Genomic DNA, 19,667 nt, shown 5'->3' with positions numbered 1-19,667 from the left:
AAAAAGCTCATAAAGTTACAGATATTATATCAATAACTTAATTTACCACAAAACCAGCTAGCTTACATTATCCAAGCTTGTTTGCTCACCTTACATAGCTAGTTAGCTCACCTTACCTGCGCATGGCTCTTAATTACATTTTATTTTGCAAACTCTATTTTGTCTTCGTTGGAGGCATGTAGTGATGTCATTCTCACAGGCCAACAGCTACTATTTTTAGGAAAGTTACTTTGATGCATTCCAGTTCCCAAAGTGACAGTTATTTAGACATTTTACTTTTTGGCATATGTCTGATGTTTCTTAGCTCTCTTCTCCATATTAATAAATAGCATATCTGTCTGCACAATGCATCAGGCCACTTTCAATAACAAATTTTGAATATTTTGAATAAGAAGTAGTGAATGAAAATAAGTGCAGCAACACATCAAAACGATATGTACAAATCGTTTTTCCTATTCACATACAGCTTTCTGAAAACTTCTTAGAATAAATGCACAACAGGTCATAGAACAAATATGCAGAAAAAGCACACTCTAAGTGAACTTATCCCAACTTATGCAATATTTTCTCTGTAATGCACAGTACCTTGTGGCAAAATTAGATCATATGCATAGTCCTAGTCACAGTAACTTTGCCCGGAAAAAAATATATCTAACTAGAAACTAAGCACAAAGCAAAGACTGCTTCACAAACAAAATGAAATTTTTACCACACTTTAATTTGAAAATCCACTCTTTTCTTATAGTTTCCTCACTGAAAAGATGCATAAGAAAAGCCAGCTTTAATTCAGTCAAACAATAAACAGACTAAATGACTATCTTCAATTAACAGTCAATCAATAAATAGTCCCAATCATAAACATTTTATAATTTTTTTCCTTAACAAATTATCATCCTTTATTAAACAAATCCAAATGAGACAAAGTCTTATAACTCACTATTGCACATAGCATTCCCAGTTCAAATTATTTTTCATACCACAAACTGCATTTAGCTGTTTGGGGCTATAGTTTATCTGTAGTAAAATCCTGCATTCGGACCAACGTATTTCAGCCAACATTGCCTTACTTTTGCTGGGTTCTTCCCCACAGCCAGGTCCTTTGCTCTCCCTGCCCTTCTCTCTCAGTGCAGTGTGATACACTGAACTGGTCTGCCCAAGTAAATCCTCTTCTGCTTATGGGCTGCCTCTTTAAGTCGCTCTCAGCAAACCTGGTTTATATTAAGCCCATCTGATCAGGGACAGGGCTTTTCCGTGACGTGTTTGGCTTTTCCATACAACAGCCAGCCCCCAGCTGGGAGGAAGCGGAGATGCAGAAGAGCAAAAACTTACAATCTCAAAAGCCTTCCTTGAAATCATATGATTCTCCTCATATTGCCAGTAAAATAAACACGTTTGGTTCTTAAATGATGAAAACAGGAAAGTGGAAAAAACCAAAATGATACATTCTATTTCATCATAATTCCGTTTTTCAGTCAAGTGTTATTAAAACTGATGATGTTTAAAAAATGACATAAGTTTTATTAATGCATAAGATGCTGCAAACATGCTATGTTCTCTGTCTGCAAAATGCAATGGACTATCTGCTGGACAAAATGTTTCTTTGGAATAAAATATTGCAATGTTACTTTGAAGATATCTTAAAAGTAGGATGATTATTCTGTTTTTCTGAGAAAGAAGTTCTAATACATAAGATCCTATTTTTCATGTTTTTCTTAGCCTCCAAGTCACTGCATCCAGTTTTCAGAGTCACATAATCAGCTCTCACTTCTGCTTTAACCCTTTACTAGCAATGGCTTAAAAAAATAGCTGACCACACGTTCTGTGTTACTCCAGCTTTACAGTGGCATAGATATATCAGCATTAACAAGTCAGAGTAGCAGAGTGCTTATGCAGTCCACAGTTTATTAGGAAAGATGAATATATAGTGTATATGGTGCAAAACAAGGGTCTGCTCCTTAAATTTTAATAACAAATTAATATGATTGATAAATAATAAAAAAATTGTAATGCCACTGGGTTACACTTCTAACAACATACAGAAAAAATTTCTCAATTAACAAAAAAAAATTATAAACTTCCACAGAACTACTTGGTAAGGATACCACAAGTTATATAAAAGTATATGGAAACTCTATAGTCAACTCTCAATTATCTAAATTCTGGGTTAACTACAATGAGCTCAAAAACGAGCTCCAAAAATTTTCCTTTCTATTTACAATCTCCTGGTTACTCTATTGACACCCCAAATCAACAGGTGACTGTAATTTTTATACCGCACTTTAGTCCAAAGATCCATTTCTGAACAAGGGGAAGAATATTTTTTTCATGATCCCATTCTTTTCAGTTACAGACAAGGAAGCCTTTAATTAACCATGTATCTTTATTAAAGAGAACAGTGATATGCAGAAAAGAACGTCTAGTACTATGTTTGCTGTCTAGCACTTATTTCACATACCTCCACATTTTTATGCTTTGATTAAAACTTGTAAAACTGATTTGTTTTCCAGTGAAAAGGTGGACATTTAGGAAATTCTGCAATTGAAATATGCTTGCTTTATTTCCCCTTTGGCTTTGTTGCATTCCCGTGTCTTTCATGGGGATTTGCAGGGACCTTCTGAGTCTCTTCTCAAGCCTAAAGAGACGAGAGCCCGATAGAGACCATGCCCAATTCAAGCATATTACTTTCCCAAAGTATATGCTTATATTAATGTACATGGAAATTATTCAGATCTATTAGCGGGGTACTTGGACAAAACTTACTGCTTGGCAGTATCTGAGCTGGTCCCGGATCCTACGTCCCCACTCACCGGTCCCCAGCACAGCTGGCTCCGAGTCTTCGCTGCCATGCGGTCACCTCAAAGAGCACAAAATAGCAGCTCCCTCTGCACGGCATGTATGCAACAGCTGCTAATACTCACTGTACAGCATGGCAAAACCCCACAAAAGCTCTGTCAGGGAAAGTTCAGTGTCACCTTTATGGGGTGGCCAGCAGTTTCTAGGGGGAACGCCTCGTTCTTTTGCTGCCAGCACACTCAGCTTCCCTTCCAAAGTTGCTCTTTTTTTTGAAATGTGCTGGAAACCCTGAAGGTGAGTTCATGGCTGGAGGACTGTGTTCTGCATCTTGGATCCATTTAGCTCTCTTTAACTTGTCTGTAATTTGTCACTACGTGTAAAAAAGCAAAACATATCCACCACTGGAATGGAGAGTTTTATAGCGAGATTGATCTAAGCAGAACCGTAGGCTCTAACGTCTCACCCAAATGTTTAACTTATATCATAGTAGAAAGCACAGACAGTAGAAATAAAGCAAAGTCAGAAAAGCATTTGTGTTTAGTTATGATTAGTCTTAGATCAGGAATTGCTAGACATCATCTTGCATAAATTCTTCATAAAATTCAAGGCAGACAAAGAAAACATGGTTCTCTAGCGATCACACAGTATATCTCTTCTATAAAATCGTCCATAGGGATTGTCCCAGCCATAACATGAAGTGTTTGTACTTGGGAAACTTGCACATGTTTTCCCTTGTGCTTTCTCTTCTGAACCTATTTCCAGTTTTGCCAACTTGACAATTAGCTCTCCATGCCCATTCTAAACTACAAGATGCCTCCTTTCCTCCTATAATGAAGACATCAGTCATTCCTCAGGTAATGCCATCAGCACCCATGAATTTCAATCATTACGACTGTGGAGAATATGTTTTTTACTTTTTTTAAAGCTGGGGAGATGTGCAGCCTTCTAAGCCTCCTGGCACTTACAAGGGATAACAGCAGGATGACTAATGAAGCACATGAACTGAGCCTTTCTCAATAAGGCTGATTAGAGGCTTAAATTTCCAAATACAGTCCAATAGACTGATGGATGCACATGTGGCCCTGGATAGCTCTGTCCTCTTGCACTCTTTGCTGGTCAATGGTTCTGCAACTAAAACTGCCTGAGATACAGGCACGAGAAGAGACAAGCACAAGGCCAGGGGCTGTCATAAAGCACAGGAGTGCTCAGGGCAGCCAGCTGGAGCAATATTAAAGCTCAGAGCGATTGCTTTTTACTTGTTATAACCATTCTATGCCTCAGTAATCATGTCTTAAAGGAACGCTCCCTGCAGTGAGGATGAAATAAACATTGCAGAGTAGCAGCTCTGCAATCCCTCTCTGGCCAGTTGCAATTAGAGCAGGTGATGCCCAGAGCAATTAGGCAGAAATTTTCCATAGGATATAAAACAGAAGTGTTTTTTAGCTGATATTAAACTAGCCATTTTGTTTTTATGTACAGGAAGGCAAGAGTAGCTCCTCAAATTGCCTCCTAGCTTGAGGATCATGCTTAGAGAAGGCCTGAATCAACTTGGAGGGGGAGGAAAATGCAAGAGGAAAAAAAACAAAAAAAGGAGGAACAACAAAATTCAGATTTGTTTTAATAGAAATAGAACAAAGAGTGTCTGAAATTACACTCCCTCCCTATACATTTAGGAGAAGAATATTTGTTCATTTTTCCCATCAGAGGACCCGATCTGGTGAACTGTGTTCCCAACAGTTGCTTGCAAAGGCAGTGAATTGGTTCCACCACCTTCCTCTCCTCCATATCATAGCAGCATTTTACACTTTTCACCATTTCTCACATCTGTCAGTTTTGGCTGGCCAGTAGACAGTTCTCAGCCCCAGCAATAGCATCAGCTAATACTTCAGCAATGGAAAGAAATGTTTTTGGATATCTAAGCATGATGCTGGGCTGGATAGTGCAGGACACGCTGGGAGTACCCCCAGTTATTATAAGCCTTAGCAGAGCTGCTCTAGGGTCACCACCCGTTCCTGCAGCGCGGTGGGTCACAGGCAGCTCAGTAAGCAAGGACAGAGCAAAGAGCACAGATACATGTGAGAATTAGACCCATAGCAACAGGACCCAAAACTTATTTACACCAGCTTGCATCCCCAGCTTTGCCTTTGGCTTTCCTGCTTCACACCCAGCAACTGGGTAAGAAGTTCCACACTGAGCAGGAAAGGTAAGGGGGGAGAAAGTAGTCTGAAATCAGGAGGAATGAGCTAGGTAAATGAAGGGTTATGAGCCTGGGGAGAGCTGTCAAGGGTCTTAATCAAGTTGGGGAGAGGGGAGAGAAAGAGACTCAGAAATTAAGCAATAATAAAAATTTGATTTATTTTAAGGGAAACATAAGCACGAGCATTTTAAAGTGTTCCACCACCAAAAAAAGATGTTTAACTAAAAGTCCCCTGCTCCCCTTGGAAGAGCAGGTTTGATAGACTGTATTTCCAGCAATTGCTTGCAAAGGGCACTGAATTTGTTCCACCACCTTCCTTTTTCCCACACTGCAGCAGCATTTCAATTTTTCAAATGATCACCGAAGGCAGAAAATGATCCTTTGATGACGGAGCACAGGGATAGGGAAGAAGCACTGATTTGTACTTCTTATGCATAAGATAGCATTGAAGGTAAAACCCAGCACTGGAGCTTTCAGGGAACAGGATTGTGCTTAATAAGCTACCTCACTAGGGATCCCCTCATTAGTCTATTACTTGCAGATAATCTGGATTCTGATGTCCCAAAAGAAAGGTCTAACTCATATCTGTCCACTGCAGAGTCCTTATGACTGTAGCGAATGGGGAAAATACCTTTTGGCCGCTCTTGCATTAAGCAGACACAGCAGAACATTAAGCAAAGACTGAGAAGTGAGCAGTCAACAGAAGCAATGCCGCTCAGCTTATAATAAAATACAAGTTATTTGTTAGTCTGGTTAACTGAAAAGAAAAGCAAATCAAAAGAAGTTATTTGCAGTGGGAAAAAAGAATGATAAAGAGTGAATGGCAAAACAGAATTATTTCAGTAAGATTTGTTTAGAAAAAGAACTGCCTATTTCCTGCCCTTGCATTGAATGATGGTAAAGAATTCTGCTGATAATTGTCCACAGAAAAGGGTTACATCACCTATGACATAAATAAATGTGTTTTTCAAATGGAATCAATGCAAATGAAAAAATTGTAATATTCTAATAATAGTAGGATGTGTGCTAGCCATAAGTGTTCTTCAAAATCAGAGCTGAAAAAGCCTTCAGAAAAATGGTACCAGTGTAGAGCATTTTTGCAGTTATGATCATTGCAGTACATCACAGTTCACAGAGGAATCAGGCTGATGAGTCACGGTCGCCTTTCCAACCACAGGAAACCTGGTTTGCCATAAAAAAATCCTGCTTGCTTTTACAATATTAAGTCATGATGGTAATTTAATGATAGACAACTTCTGTATCAGCAAACTGTAGGCTAGAAACTGTCAACGGCATAATCTAGGTCTCTGTTCTTCTGAACTGTTGAAGAGAAATTCAGAAGAAAGTCTTCTGGTCCAGCTGGAGTTTCTTCCTCTTCGTCGTGATGCCCAGGACTCTCCCACCAATAGCAATCGGCAATGGTTACCAAGAATCAGGGGCACTCAGTTAACTTGTTTCATCTCACTGGAAAATACAAAGAAAGCTCTCAGTAATCAGCCTATGAAAGCAAATTTACTTCAGAAATATTCCATGTGATGGCCAGGGACTTGACCTGCAGGTCCTTGGGGTTGGTGTTTGAAGGAAAACAGTGATATTTCAGCAGTGGCTTCCCTGTAGATCTTACCCTAATCTCCAGGGGGGCTTGCTCCAAATGTCATAATTACCTGTCAGCTTTTAATGCCATTTTCTTCTGTTCACCATACAAAAAAACACATTCCCCGAGTAGCACCCCCCGGGTTGTTTTCTGATGGCATTTCTCTGTGCGATTAGCCTATCTGCAGCGGGAGGAGGCTGCCTCATTTCACATGTGCGCTGCTCAGCTTTCCGCAGACACAAGGAGTTTTGCTCTGCAACCCATGTAAACACCAGATTGCCAAATTCCTCCCGCTTTTACATCACACAGGGCGTTTTGAGCCCATTATCTGCTTAGAGGAATCCCTGCCATGCGCTTCGCGGCCAGGCCTGCCGGGTATTAGCGCACGCTGAGCCTGGACATGTTATTAGCTGACAGCCAGGGAGGGAAGCTGCGGGGGCACCCTGCCCTTACGCAGCCGCCCAGCGCCTGCCCCCAGACCGGGCATCCCCCCCACCGCCGCCACCAGCACAGGGGGACAGCAGCTCCCAGTGCCAGTGCACAGACACCGAGTTGTCCTTCTCCTCTGTGTCCTGATCACCCAAAACGTATTTTCAGCATTCAGCAAACGGGAAACCTATATGCTGTGCTGGTGTAAGCTCACTGCATCTGTAGGGCCGTAGCAGTGGACAGGTTTGTTGCAGAAGCGAATACAGCCCAGGGTGTCCTGTCCCTCTGCCCTTAGCGCTGTTTCAATCAGAGAAGTGGTTACACTCGGTTCCTGTTCAGCCAAGGCACACAGCTGAGCTCAGCTGGGCAGGTTTCAGCCAGGCTTGTTGTTCACATCAACACCAGGAGAAAGGTGAAGTTAAAAATGCGTGATACAGGTTGGATCGTGATGCTTAAACCAACTAGTCTCTTCTTCCTAAGCAAGGTCAAGCTACAGCTGGAGTACGGCTGCCAGGTATCGCGTCCCTCCCCTGCGTTCTCCCTACCATGTAGATGATGAACAGCAGCAAAACTGCAGCTAAATATGGTCTGCTTTGAGAGGTTCAGTAACRCTGTCCTGCCCTCAGTTACAGTGTCCTTTACTCAGGACCCCTGTTCCCGTGCTTGGCTGCGCGCTCGCTGCTCACCGCGCAAACGCCTAGCGAAGTGATGGTTCATGGGACCATGGGATCATGTGCGGTGATTCACGGCCGTGTTTGGATTTTCTGGCTCCCAGGCTTGTGTTTATCAGCAAAACACACACCCTCTGCCGCATCAGAATGTAAGTGGCTTGGAGCCACCCGAAATGCCTTTTAGCAAGATGCTGTATACGGTCAGATATAATTAATGTCTATTTAATTGAACAACAGCACCTCTTTAATTTACATAGCTTTACTCCTTTGTCATTTAGTGTGCACTTTCCACTTTCCCAGAATTTAAGATGTGACAATGAACAAATACTTGAAGATATGTTCTTTTTTTTTTTTTTTTAAGATCTAATTTTTCATCTGTGTTATACTGTTTTCAGCATAGGGCAACTGAGTGCCAGGCCCTGCAGGTAGAATTCATTTAACATAATTTAAATTAGTTGTCTTGGTTCCCAAAGGGAACCAGGGTTAAACAGGCACCTCCAGGATGATACATCTAATACAGGTAGCATGAATCATCCCTGGAGGTGCCTCTCTCTTCCCAACAGACAGCAGAGGGAACTTGGGAAGATGAATCTCTTGGCACTAATATTAGCCTTAAAGTTAACTGTCTACAAGTTAGACAGCCACTCAAGTGAAATGAATCTATCCCTAACAACTTAAAGGCAAATTTTAACCAGTGTCTTTTGAGATGTACAGTATGTAAGACAGGTTTTAACATGCAATCATCACAGAAGCAATGCTGAACACAGCACAATGTTCAGCAAGTATCCTGCTATGGTATAGGGGGTGCATAAATGCACATGCAACTTGGCTACAAAACTAGAGGAACCTGTACTGTGTCCCAGTCAGCATGGATGGCAACAGAAGTCTTTTCCCAGTAGCCACTGGGACACTCCTCCAGGGAGGAATTAACTCTCTTGCCATCCACACTGGCTGAATATCAATGGCTGTTTCTGTAAAATGGCCCATAAAAACACACTACAGCCTGTGACATGTGGCAGCATGGCTTATGGCGACTGAGGGTTTTCTGCCCTGCTTCTACAAACTGGTGTGTGCTACCACTATAGATAAATCCCATCACATCCAGGCATTTGCTGCACAGCCCAAGGAGTTCGCCCTTAACAAAGCTCAGGATTCTGTGCTGAAAGGTGCACATCAGTATTAGAAAGCACTCGGCAGAGACAGCTTTGCAACAAACACTAGCTGAAATATGAGCAACAAGTGTTGTACACAGAGTACGCTCTGCTGTGCATGAAGCGTGCACAAATCCAGGAATCCTGTTTCCCAAAGAAAGAAAGAGCACAGCCAGCACTTTTTACAGGGAACATACTCAATAAAACACCAGGAGTTACAATGCTGTCAGCTTCAATCTCACTTTACAGTGCCAGTTCCTTGGCACTGCAGGCTCTTGCCTCCCTGCAGGAACCAGAAAGGAGTGGCGCAGCTGCAGGAGGCTCTCCTCAGGCCCCTCTCCGGGACACACACGGGCACACGCAAGCTGCCGGGTGCCCTCCTACACCCACTGCTTGTTTGTCTTTTGCTTTCTCTCTATTGTTCTCATAAAATCTATTTATTTTGAAAGCAGGCAGTAAACACAGGAGTTGGGAATAATTTAAAAAGCCAGCATTAATAAACAGTATCAAGGATTGTGATGTCTAGCAGAACCTTTAATACTTTCATTACATTGTTCTCCAGTGTATCTCAGGCACCTGCTAAATGTACACTTCTGAGGTAACATGTGGGACAGCACAGGCCTTTTGAGAAGCAGTGAATTGCAAGGTCTCTGTCACACACTTTCTTCCCCATGGTAATTAACACATTCTTTAATGCTTTCTGAGCATTTTCTACACCAAAGGCTACTAAGGCTTCACATTAACAAGAGAGAGCCTGTTCTTGTGAAGCCAAGGACTCTAAGCATGCTACTGATTCAAAGATTTGGGTAAGAAAAAAGGAATGCCCATCAACTGCTCAAGCACATTTCTCAGGTGAGCCACTCGTAAGGCAGGTCCCTAACATGCATTGTTCCTATGAAGTAAAAAATTAGAGAAACTGGTAGGGAAAGGCTTTGCTTTTGTGTGCCTGTAGAAGAAGCAACAGCAGTCCTGGTTTTCATAAAGCCTCTGTGTTGCTGTCATTTAATCAATGATAAGACTGGCGGATTTAGAAGCTGAAAGAAAATAGATAATTCAAAGTCACGACCTCAAGGAACGTAATTCTAGAATGATTCATAGACTGGATCTGATTTTCAATGCTGTACAGATGTGAGCTCTATGTAGCTCACAGTTTGGTCAATCAAGCACACAGTGCAAGCAGGCTACAAAGCCACATTCACCCTCCCATTGCACTATGCACTCTCTGGAATTGCAGTTTGATGGATTTTAAGCAACTCTGCCACATCATAAAGTAAGACCCAATGTACCACAAACATGAACTAAGATGATAAAACATATCACAGTGAACAGAGAGAGACACGAGGGGGAACAGTGTGGACGCATCCCATCACAAAAGGCACAGAAAATATTTTGGTCTCCTAGTTACAAGCCCTCTTCTGTTTGACTTCCGACCTAAGACTACACTGCCGGAATTACATCATCACTGCTGGGCTATGCAGCACTGACTCCAAAAGCTCTTTGGCTCATCAGCAGAGCATTCACAAAGGCAACTTTGGCTTAGTGAGTCAGTGAAGGGAAATGGGCTCCTTCACAAGTGAAGTCACAGCAGCTAAGGTAGGCTCCTGTGCTGAATTGCCTCCCACACTCTCCTTCACTCACAGCTTTAGAAAAAGATGAAGCTAAGATGAGCAACGCCCGTAGGAGACAAAATGCTCTTTCATTACAGGATCACATAGCAAGTTCTGTTCTGACAGCTCACCTGAATATCTTCAAATATCTGCTTGCAGGAAATGTCTCCTCCTCTCACACTGGTATATATCAGGAATCTCCCTTAAAATAAATTCAAACCAAAAATAATCAAGGTTAAAAAACACGTCCAAAGTACTTAAAGGGAAAAAAAGCAATGAAAGTTCACATGTTCTATGGTGGAGGAACACCTTGTGCCTCATATGCCTGCACATTTCTGGTTCAGCAAAACCTATACAATGCAGAACATGCCTGGATGCTTCTCACACTTCACACAAAAAACAGACCATGCCTCTGCCTTGGTTATCCTGGCTTCTCCTTGCACAGGGAATGAAGTCCCTTGCTGTCTGCCCTCACATGGCAAGAGGCCTTCAACAGCACCTTTAGGTCATTTTCTGTTTAAACATGTGATTCATCTGGTCCCCCTAAGTTGCCTACATGCAACATGTTAACCTCCCAGCTCAGTAAAGGAGGAGGAAGGAAGAGAGGAGAGCGAGGGAAAGAGAGATGTCCTGTACTCAGAATAGCCTTCTTGAGATCATGCAGTTTCACTCATTGTCCCATATTTGAAGATGTCATTTACAGAATGTCATTCCCTGGATTTTTATTTTCTACACCCCAGCAAAGTGTTCTCTTTGGAAGTCCTTAGCCTTCCAGCTCCCACTACCTTGGTCTCTCGGTCTCATATTGCTTACAGAAATGTGATTATATTAAGGCCCCAAGCCTCCTCAGCCCAAAACAACTACCAGAACAGATGCTACCACCTAAGAGCTCCTTTGGCTTTCCAAAGCATTCAGCCATCACTAAGACAACAGTCCTCAGAGCAGGCTGAGGCCATGGTTCACACCATGGATTTTTAGCCAGCCTGCAGGCAGAGGAGTCCCTTCTCCAGCTTTTGGGGAAAAAAAAGAACTTTCCCCATGGATGTTCTTGCACTGAATGACTCCAAAACACTTGCAGCTCTACCTGAAGTGAATATTGGCCTTTCCCTTCCTGGTGAAGGAAACTCATGAACATGCCTCATTCGGACTCAACAGAAAAGGAAAGCTGCAATTTAGATGATCTTCAGGTCCAAAGTCTGTAGAAATGGGAGAAAGCTTAGATGTACAAGTCAGGGCAGTCTGCATTAATAACATTTTATCAATGAGGAGAGGAGAGATGAGACAAGATGAGTTCAGTTCTTCCCTGGCCAGGAAGCAGTCAAGCCCTAGAATGGAGGTACCAGGCATGAAATGTAGCTTTCTGTTACCTGGTTTGCAAGCAGCTGGGATATGCACACAAAATCCTAACTTTAACAATCTGGCCTTATAGATTTAGTGCTATTTCACTCTTTGTGCCACTCTGTGGCATTGTTTAAAGATACAGGTTGCTATTTACTCATCTGAACAGTGCAGGACAAAATTTCTGTAAGAATACAGACCTCTGGATCCTGCAAGTCTAGGTGGAAAACCGTCTAACTTCACTGCCTGAAACAGTGTCCTCCTGCACAGCATGTCCCCAGCAGGGCACTGTCTTTATATCTTCTGGTGGAGTGGATCAGTAAGAACAGGGATTTTCCTGCTCTCTGGGCATAGGAAAACAAAGAGATACAGATTGGCATAGGGACAGATGGGAGCGAGTTAGCCCTTGTCCACAGAAATGAGACAAATCTGGAGAGGGCTCTCTTTGCTGCCTTCCCCAGGCAGCCCCACAGGAGCCAAGCAGCTTCCTGCCGGCCTCAACTCAGATCAGGTGTTGGGGATTTGGGGCATGGCCCTTCTGCAGCCTGGTCACGAAGACCTTTCCACTGTTAATTTACTATTATGTTCCTATTGCTCACTCTGGCTGAATGCTGGAGGAAGCTCTTCTGCTGGTTTTAGCATTTCATATTATTTTATTTTCCATTTCTGAAAAACAGTGGGAAGGGGTTTTCACAGTGAGGGGAAATGTTCCTGAATTTTTGAAAAGTATGTTAAAAAATTTTTAAAACAGAAAGGCCAAATTCTTAACAAACAAGGTGTGTGGGGTGAGCTATTTCATGGGATTGCTCCACATCTTGAATGTACTTGGTGACACTTTGCTGTTGGCCTCATTGCTCTAATTTCACCTCCAGACCACAACAGTGGCTTCCCCGTGGCAGCCGTGCCGTAGCGCAGTCCCCTGCTGTGCTGCACCACCTTCCTCGGGTGAGCACCCACTGCTAGGAGCACCTCAGCTGCCTGGTCCTGAATTGGCCTGGAAGCAATGGAAATAGCAACCACATCCATTTATCCTTTCTTTAAAACAAAAACCAGTAACAGCAAAAAACGCAATCATGATTGAAGATCAGCAGCCACAGCCGCTCTCTCTGGTCTGTGGCAAAGTAAAAGATAAAATACCCCCAAGGCTGGATGTGAGAAGAATACAGTGCCTTGAGAGTCAAAAGCAATGCACAGTCTCCAGTATTAATTGCTAATTTCATCTGAGCTACACAAAGCTCCTGATCGTGGCCTTTTGTTTATATCTCTTGTAGTGCATGCTGTAAGCCCGCGTCACTGCTTTAGTTATTGTCTTTCCATGATGCACTTGTAGAGCGTATACTTCTCTGCAAACGAAGCAGCAAGTTCCTGAATCCTTCCTATTTAAATGCACAAATTATTCTTACTACATTTGAGGGGAAATCAGTTTATTTAACACCAACATGCCTGAAGAAGCTCTTGAGTAGGTTGAACAGAACCTCCTGCTTGCTGTCACATTGCCAGATGCAGCGGAGGGGAGGAGCTGCCAAGTTCAAAACTGCATCAAGACATTCACAGCTGCCATAAAAACTGCCTTCTGTAGGGCTCAGGGAAGCCAGAGACTTGAGCTGCCACCGCAGAATGGGCAATGTGCAGGAGATCACAGCAGAGCCACCTCAAACCAGAAAATTTGGGGCCCATCACATTGTTATATTTCAAACCCATGTGGCCACAAGTGACAGGAAGCACTATAAAGCTTAGTCAAAGCTTTTATTGAACACAGCAAGTCTGAAACATCTTAACGATATAAATAGCCACTGTTAATACTTAGTGCTACCCAGTTGCTGACCTAGGTTGCAGTATTTTTCAGCTTAATTGGGGACAGCCCAATACATAAATAGGTTGTGGTTATGTTTAGCTGGGCACAAGGATTACTTGAGAGGTTAGCTTAGTACAGAAGCAGATCCTGATAGACCACTTACAAAATAGAAAGAGATTAACTTGACTATAAAAATAGAGACCAGTCACAATGAGAAACCTGGGAATAGTGGGTTTCGCTAAAGAGCGGTGTTTATGAATCACAGTGGCTCTGACACCTGTGATATTTATGTCATTTCCTATGCTAAGACAAGGGCATCCCACAAGTATTATGAGCTATGTAAATACTCCAAGGAAATAACATTAAAGATTAAATTATGGCTGACAGCAAGGGCATATGCCAGGGACTTGAAGGTGCATGTCCTGCTGCTTGTCCTGGCTCTCATTCAGCCAGGTGCTCCCTCTGGAGCTGGAGTGCTTGGTTTTCAGCGGTTCTACTAGGCGTTTTTTTCAGACATGCAGGGCAGATCTCAGATGTCCTTAGGTCCTGGGCATTAAAACAGTAAAATAATCTGTGCCCAATACAGTTCTTGTGAGGAATACTGAAAAAAACCACTGAGCTTGTTAGAAGAAATCACAATTTATGTGCAAAATAGTGCTAAAACAATAATTTGCTTCTAACTATGTAAAAGAGAACTTCCCAAATGGTTATTAAGCTGGAGATTGAAAGAACTGGGAACATCATTATTAGTTTACATGCAGTCAGAGACCAGAATTCATCGTGTCGGGCACAGTACAAACATACATACATCAAAAATATAGCCCTTGTCCTAGATAACTGTCAGTCTCATTATTAAATTAGAGACATGGAGAGCAGAAGGAAACAAAGAGAGAGCACTGGCCAATAGAAAAGGTAATGGCCAGAGCAAATCGGCATCATAACGGACGTCAAAACATTTGTAGAACAATCACAGAAGAGTTTTGTGGAGAATTTGACAGAGGACGAAATATTTTTGTGGCTGTCCATATGGATGTTCTTCCAGGCACAAGGGACAGGACAGAAAAAAGCATGGGAGAGCGGAAATTGTGGTTTTCAATGTTTTCATGACCATGAAAAAATATTCTCCTTCATTGCTATGGAAAAGAAAGAGATTATTCAATTTTCTTTGGGCCACAGTTGAGTGTATTTCCTGGCAGAATCTTAAATAGCTTTTGGGCTTTTATCATGTCTTTGTGTGGCCTATAGAATTTATCATCCAGTTTTAGGCCATGTTTATAATCTAAGACATAATACAGCATCTGGCCTTAGATAGTCTGTTAGTTTGAGTCCCACTTGCTTTTCTAAAAACAAAAATCACAGAAAATAATTGACTTGCCCATACTCAAGCTTTCCCATTTTTTCATTTTTAAAAATGTTTAGAATATGTTAATCTAAATTCCCAGAAGTGAGTATTGATTTCTTGATGCCTTGGTGCTTTGATACTTTCTTTGATTCCTTTTTTTAAACTTTCACCATAGAAAAACCAGTTTCTGAAAACTAGGTTCTTTCCAAGTCTACTGGGTTGAACATCAAAACTGGTGCCTGGAAATGTAGAATCCTTTGTATTAAAAGACCAAAGATTTGCCATGTAAGAACGTAATGAAATACAAAAACAACCACAATGGAAAAAGAGGAATAGATTTACAGTTTTAAAATAGCATGCATGATATAAAAGTTCATGGCTCTATTTAAATTTCAACAAAAAAGAGTGTGTTTTTTTTCATTAATGAAAAATGCATTCATTGTGGGTTTTAAGAGCCTGAATTTAGAAGCTGAAGGCAGTTTTTATTAATAGCACATGCAAACCCTGCACATGAGACTCCTGTGGGAGACTCATTTGCTCATCAACAGGCACATCTGTAGGAATCAGGAGCAAGGGCTGTTTGCAAACAGGGGCACTGGTGGGATCTGTGGCCCCAGGTGCAGGGGCAGCAGGGCCAGGCTCTCCACCATCCCGCGGGCAGGGTGAGCGCCCCGCTCACAGCCTGGTCAAGGACGAGGGGTGTCCTCTCTCCTCCAGAAGGAAATCCGGACACACTGGAGCGCACACACCACTAAATGCAATGATAGGTCCTGGGTCTGATCCCCAGGTGAGCAGGATGGCAGGGAATGCAACACTCCAAGGAGCACACAAGGAAGGAAGAGCCATCCTGGGGACTGTCACTGGTTGTAACTCACAGCTTGTTTCTACTCCACACCATTTATTCCAAGGACTGCTCTGACATATCCAGAACGCTGGCAGGTTAGGACTGACCCCATCACTGCAGTTTCTCTGGCTGCTATGTGTGGATTCAATTCATGTCAGCCTTTTCATGAAAACACTGAGCCAGGGAAAAAGAGAAAATATACTCTTCCTGCCTTTCAGAGGAGGCAAATGGCCTCCAGGAAAACCCCCATTCCAGTAGAGCTTGTGCAGGTGATTTTGCAGTAAAGGAGCAATCCAGACAAATGTCCCAGAAGCTGCGTGGCACACGCAGCATTTCCCAGACTCACAGATCTCCTAATCTCCCCCTCTTTGAGAAGAAAAATCACATTCCAGCACATGGCCAACCAGTGCCACCAAAGCAGTAGGTCATGCTGGAGAAAGTGCCTTAGCCAGCTGGGGGGCAGCCAGAGCCACACTCAGTGACCAGCACTGTGAGGAAGAGATGGGATTTCTTTAGGGAATTCTAAAGTTAAAAAGGAAAAGCGAGGCAAAGAGGCAGAAAGGGGTGTCTGAAAACTCTTGGCTAAAATCTCTGGAAAGGCTGGGAAGAGGGGAAAAACAAGGAGGAGGTTTTAAGGGCATCACGTAAAAGCAGAGCAGTGGTGAAAAAGAGCCCCGAGCTACAGTGGCATGGCTGCCTCTCTGTTTATTCTTTGAAGGAATTTGAGGAATGCCCGGAACTGTTCTGAATGCCATATAAAATGCTTATTTTTTCTGCTGGTTATAAACAAGTGATTTCTGACCCTGAAGGAAGCATTCCAAGCCGTCCTGAAGGTAAAAGGGCAAGATCGCTCATTGCTAGCAGAGTCTCTGAATCGAGCTACAGAAAGACTAAGACTAACAAATGATAATTCCCAGCTGCGGATGCTTCCCAAACACAGAACAGAGCTGTCACGAGCCATGACGGCTCTCTGGAGACAGGGGAGAGATGCCAGAGTTGCAGAACCCCTTTACATTAATCATTTTATATAAAGTTTCCAGTGGAAATATTTTGGCACATCTGCACTAGAAAAGTATATAAAAAAACTCATATGAAATATGCTTCTCCTTTTCAGACTTTCCTTTCTTTGTGCATTCACCTAATAGCTCAATATTTGCCATCAAACTACCCTGAGGCACTATTGGTGCTTCAGAAAACAACAGGCAGTCAAAGTGCGGTATTTGCACCACCAGCCCACACCCATCAGCCCGTGGAGATGGTGTCTCACCAGTTCACTTGCAAGGTGACTTTCTGGCTGGGCATTTTCTCTTGCAAGAAGTTACGCAGCACCATGACCATTTATCCGGTACTGTTATCACAGCAATAGGAAAGAATTCAAGGTAACTGCTGGTTCCTGGAAGAGAGCTGCCGTATGTGAATTAATGTGGAAATACTTCTACTCGCGTCCACCTCCAGGGCCCATGCTCTGTGCTTCTTGCATACTGGAGTACCTGCCTTTTCCTAAACAGCAGTCGCTTTGCTCCTTAGCAGCATAGTTACCATTTGCATATATTGGCATAGGCGGTATTTCTTCCTCGAGAGGTGGTTCTCCATGTGAGCTTCAGTGAAGGAGCAGAGCAAGCTGGGAAGGGGGGAAGCTCAGCGGGATGGGACCCTCAGGCACTTCTGCAACAGCTGGTCAGACACTGCCAAGAGAGACACAACAGGGAGACCCAGGGGCCAGCCAGGTGATATGGCAAACGGCAGAAGAAAAGAAGAAAGTAACTAATGAAGAAGACACCTCCTCAGCCCTGGGCGATGTCTCCTCCTAGCTGTGCCATCTGATTTTTAGCCAGTGCATCACGGGGTAAGGGCAGTTCTGCCCTCTCAAATGCGCAGAACTGGGCAGCCTGAGGGGAGGGCTCTGCAGCCAGTGTACACAAGAGGAATCGTAAAAACATGATAAAACCTTGAAAGATGTTTTTCAGTCTAACCCACTACTGTGGCCCAGGTAAGGCCTGCCAACAGACTAAAACACCTGTAGTGTCACATGCATGGCATTATGCCAAATGTATATATTGTTCTCCAAGACCTTTCCAGCAATGACAAATCATTTCAAATGCAAATTTTTCTTCATGTATTATTCCATTTTCATGTGTCTGTTTCTCTACTTACAGCCATTTTCTGGCACTTAAGTCAACAATTCAGTATGTTTCAGATCTCTCAAAGGCCCAGACAGCTTGCATAATAGTGATAAAAGATAATACATAGTCTCACATCTCCTAATTCACCCAGACAGTCCTCATGGACCTCATCGGTGATATGTGCATGAATTAGGATTACTGCACAATAAAACTAAACTGTAAAAGAAACAAAAGAGGATGACAGAAGGTCAGAATAATTTATGTGAAATATTAGTAAACTGTCAAAACAGAAACAAAGCACACTTCCCTCCCTTCTCCTTTTTTATTTTTATCAACAAAGATTTTTTGCATGCAGTACAATACTGGCAACCCCTGCCAGCTTCTCAGCTGATGTGCATGCACATGGGCTTTGAATAAACTTACACATGCAGTGATGAGTGTGTAAAACACGATTTGTGCACAAAGCTATGCTAGTGTACCTGCAGGGAGAAACACAGCCTAAAGGCAAGCACCCTTCTTTTTTAAGAGCTCATCCTTTTGTCTTCAGTGCTAAAAGAAAGCAGAAGAAGCTGTTGGTATTATAAAACAAGACGTGTGTCTGACCTCACAAATCTAGCAGCTACGCACTGTATGCCATTTACTGGAACATATGCAAAAATATTTGTGTATGTATGTAGATGGAGCTTAAGTCCTCCATTATAGTTCTTTCTACATCAGAAAGTAAAGAATTTCAACCACATATGTCGTCATTTAAATGACTGTGCACTTTATAGCTTTTCCATTTTGTGTGGTCCTGTTTTCTTTATTTTAAGTGTGCCATTTACCATCTCCTGCTGCCAGTGATTTGGATTCCAGTTCTAGGAGGGTTTTTTTGTCAGTTCATTGCTGCAGCAGATACCAAGCAGCAATGTTAGCTGCAACAGCACATACACTCAAGTCATGATTGATTATTTTTGGTTCCTAAGAGTATATGTGACCTCTAATCTAATTCATCTGTAAGCAAGTGTTCTTGATTAATTCTAACAAGGAAAATCTGAGGGAAGATTGGCATGTAATTTCTGTTCCATTTGAAAGATATATTGAAAATTGAAAACCTATATAGGTACAAAATATATTTCTGAAACATTAACAGTACTTTACTTTTCTTTCTGCATCTGCTAGCTATAAGTACTGATGGGTTAGGAGCAGGCTTTCTCCATTATTGCTGCAGTGTGGTTATTCTTGTGGCTACATATTTATGTCTAGATTGGAGCCACATCATAGTTTTTCTTTGAGGCCATGATATATTTATAGAGATCCTTCTATGCATTTGAATTGCAGCAAGCAGTACAGTGGTTCACGTCTCATAGTTGGAAAAATATTTAGACAACTTGTCCCTATTGATTTTAATAACAGTAAGGAACCTAAATATCTTGCAGGATCAGGGCACAAAGTAAAAACTAGCTTTTTTTCTGGCTGCATGTTAAAAGCCACTGGTAGGAGCAGCTAAGAGAAGTCATTAGCAGCCCTGGTTCTGCAGACCCCAGATCTATTCCACAGACTCCAGTATGCCACTTGACTGTCACTTTATCTGCTAACACAGGTAGGTCCCCACAGATCTCTCATGAGACAATAAACTCTTGCACACTGATACCAGTAAACAAAAGTTTGAAATACAGGATTGCAAGGTAACATCTCTTTTATGAAAAATTTTGCTAGAATCTACATTGCCAAAAGAGAGGTGCCAGCACCAGTGGGGCAATATGTTATTCCTGAACCCATCTACCTTCCTTTTCTGTAAGTG

The sequence above is a fragment of the Apteryx rowi genome, unplaced genomic scaffold (assembly GCF_003343035.1).
Source record: "Apteryx rowi isolate R43461 unplaced genomic scaffold, aptRow1 scaffold_533, whole genome shotgun sequence".
In the NCBI taxonomy this organism is placed as follows: domain Eukaryota; kingdom Metazoa; phylum Chordata; class Aves; order Apterygiformes; family Apterygidae; genus Apteryx; species Apteryx rowi.
Note: the sequence above shows the minus strand (reverse complement) of the source record.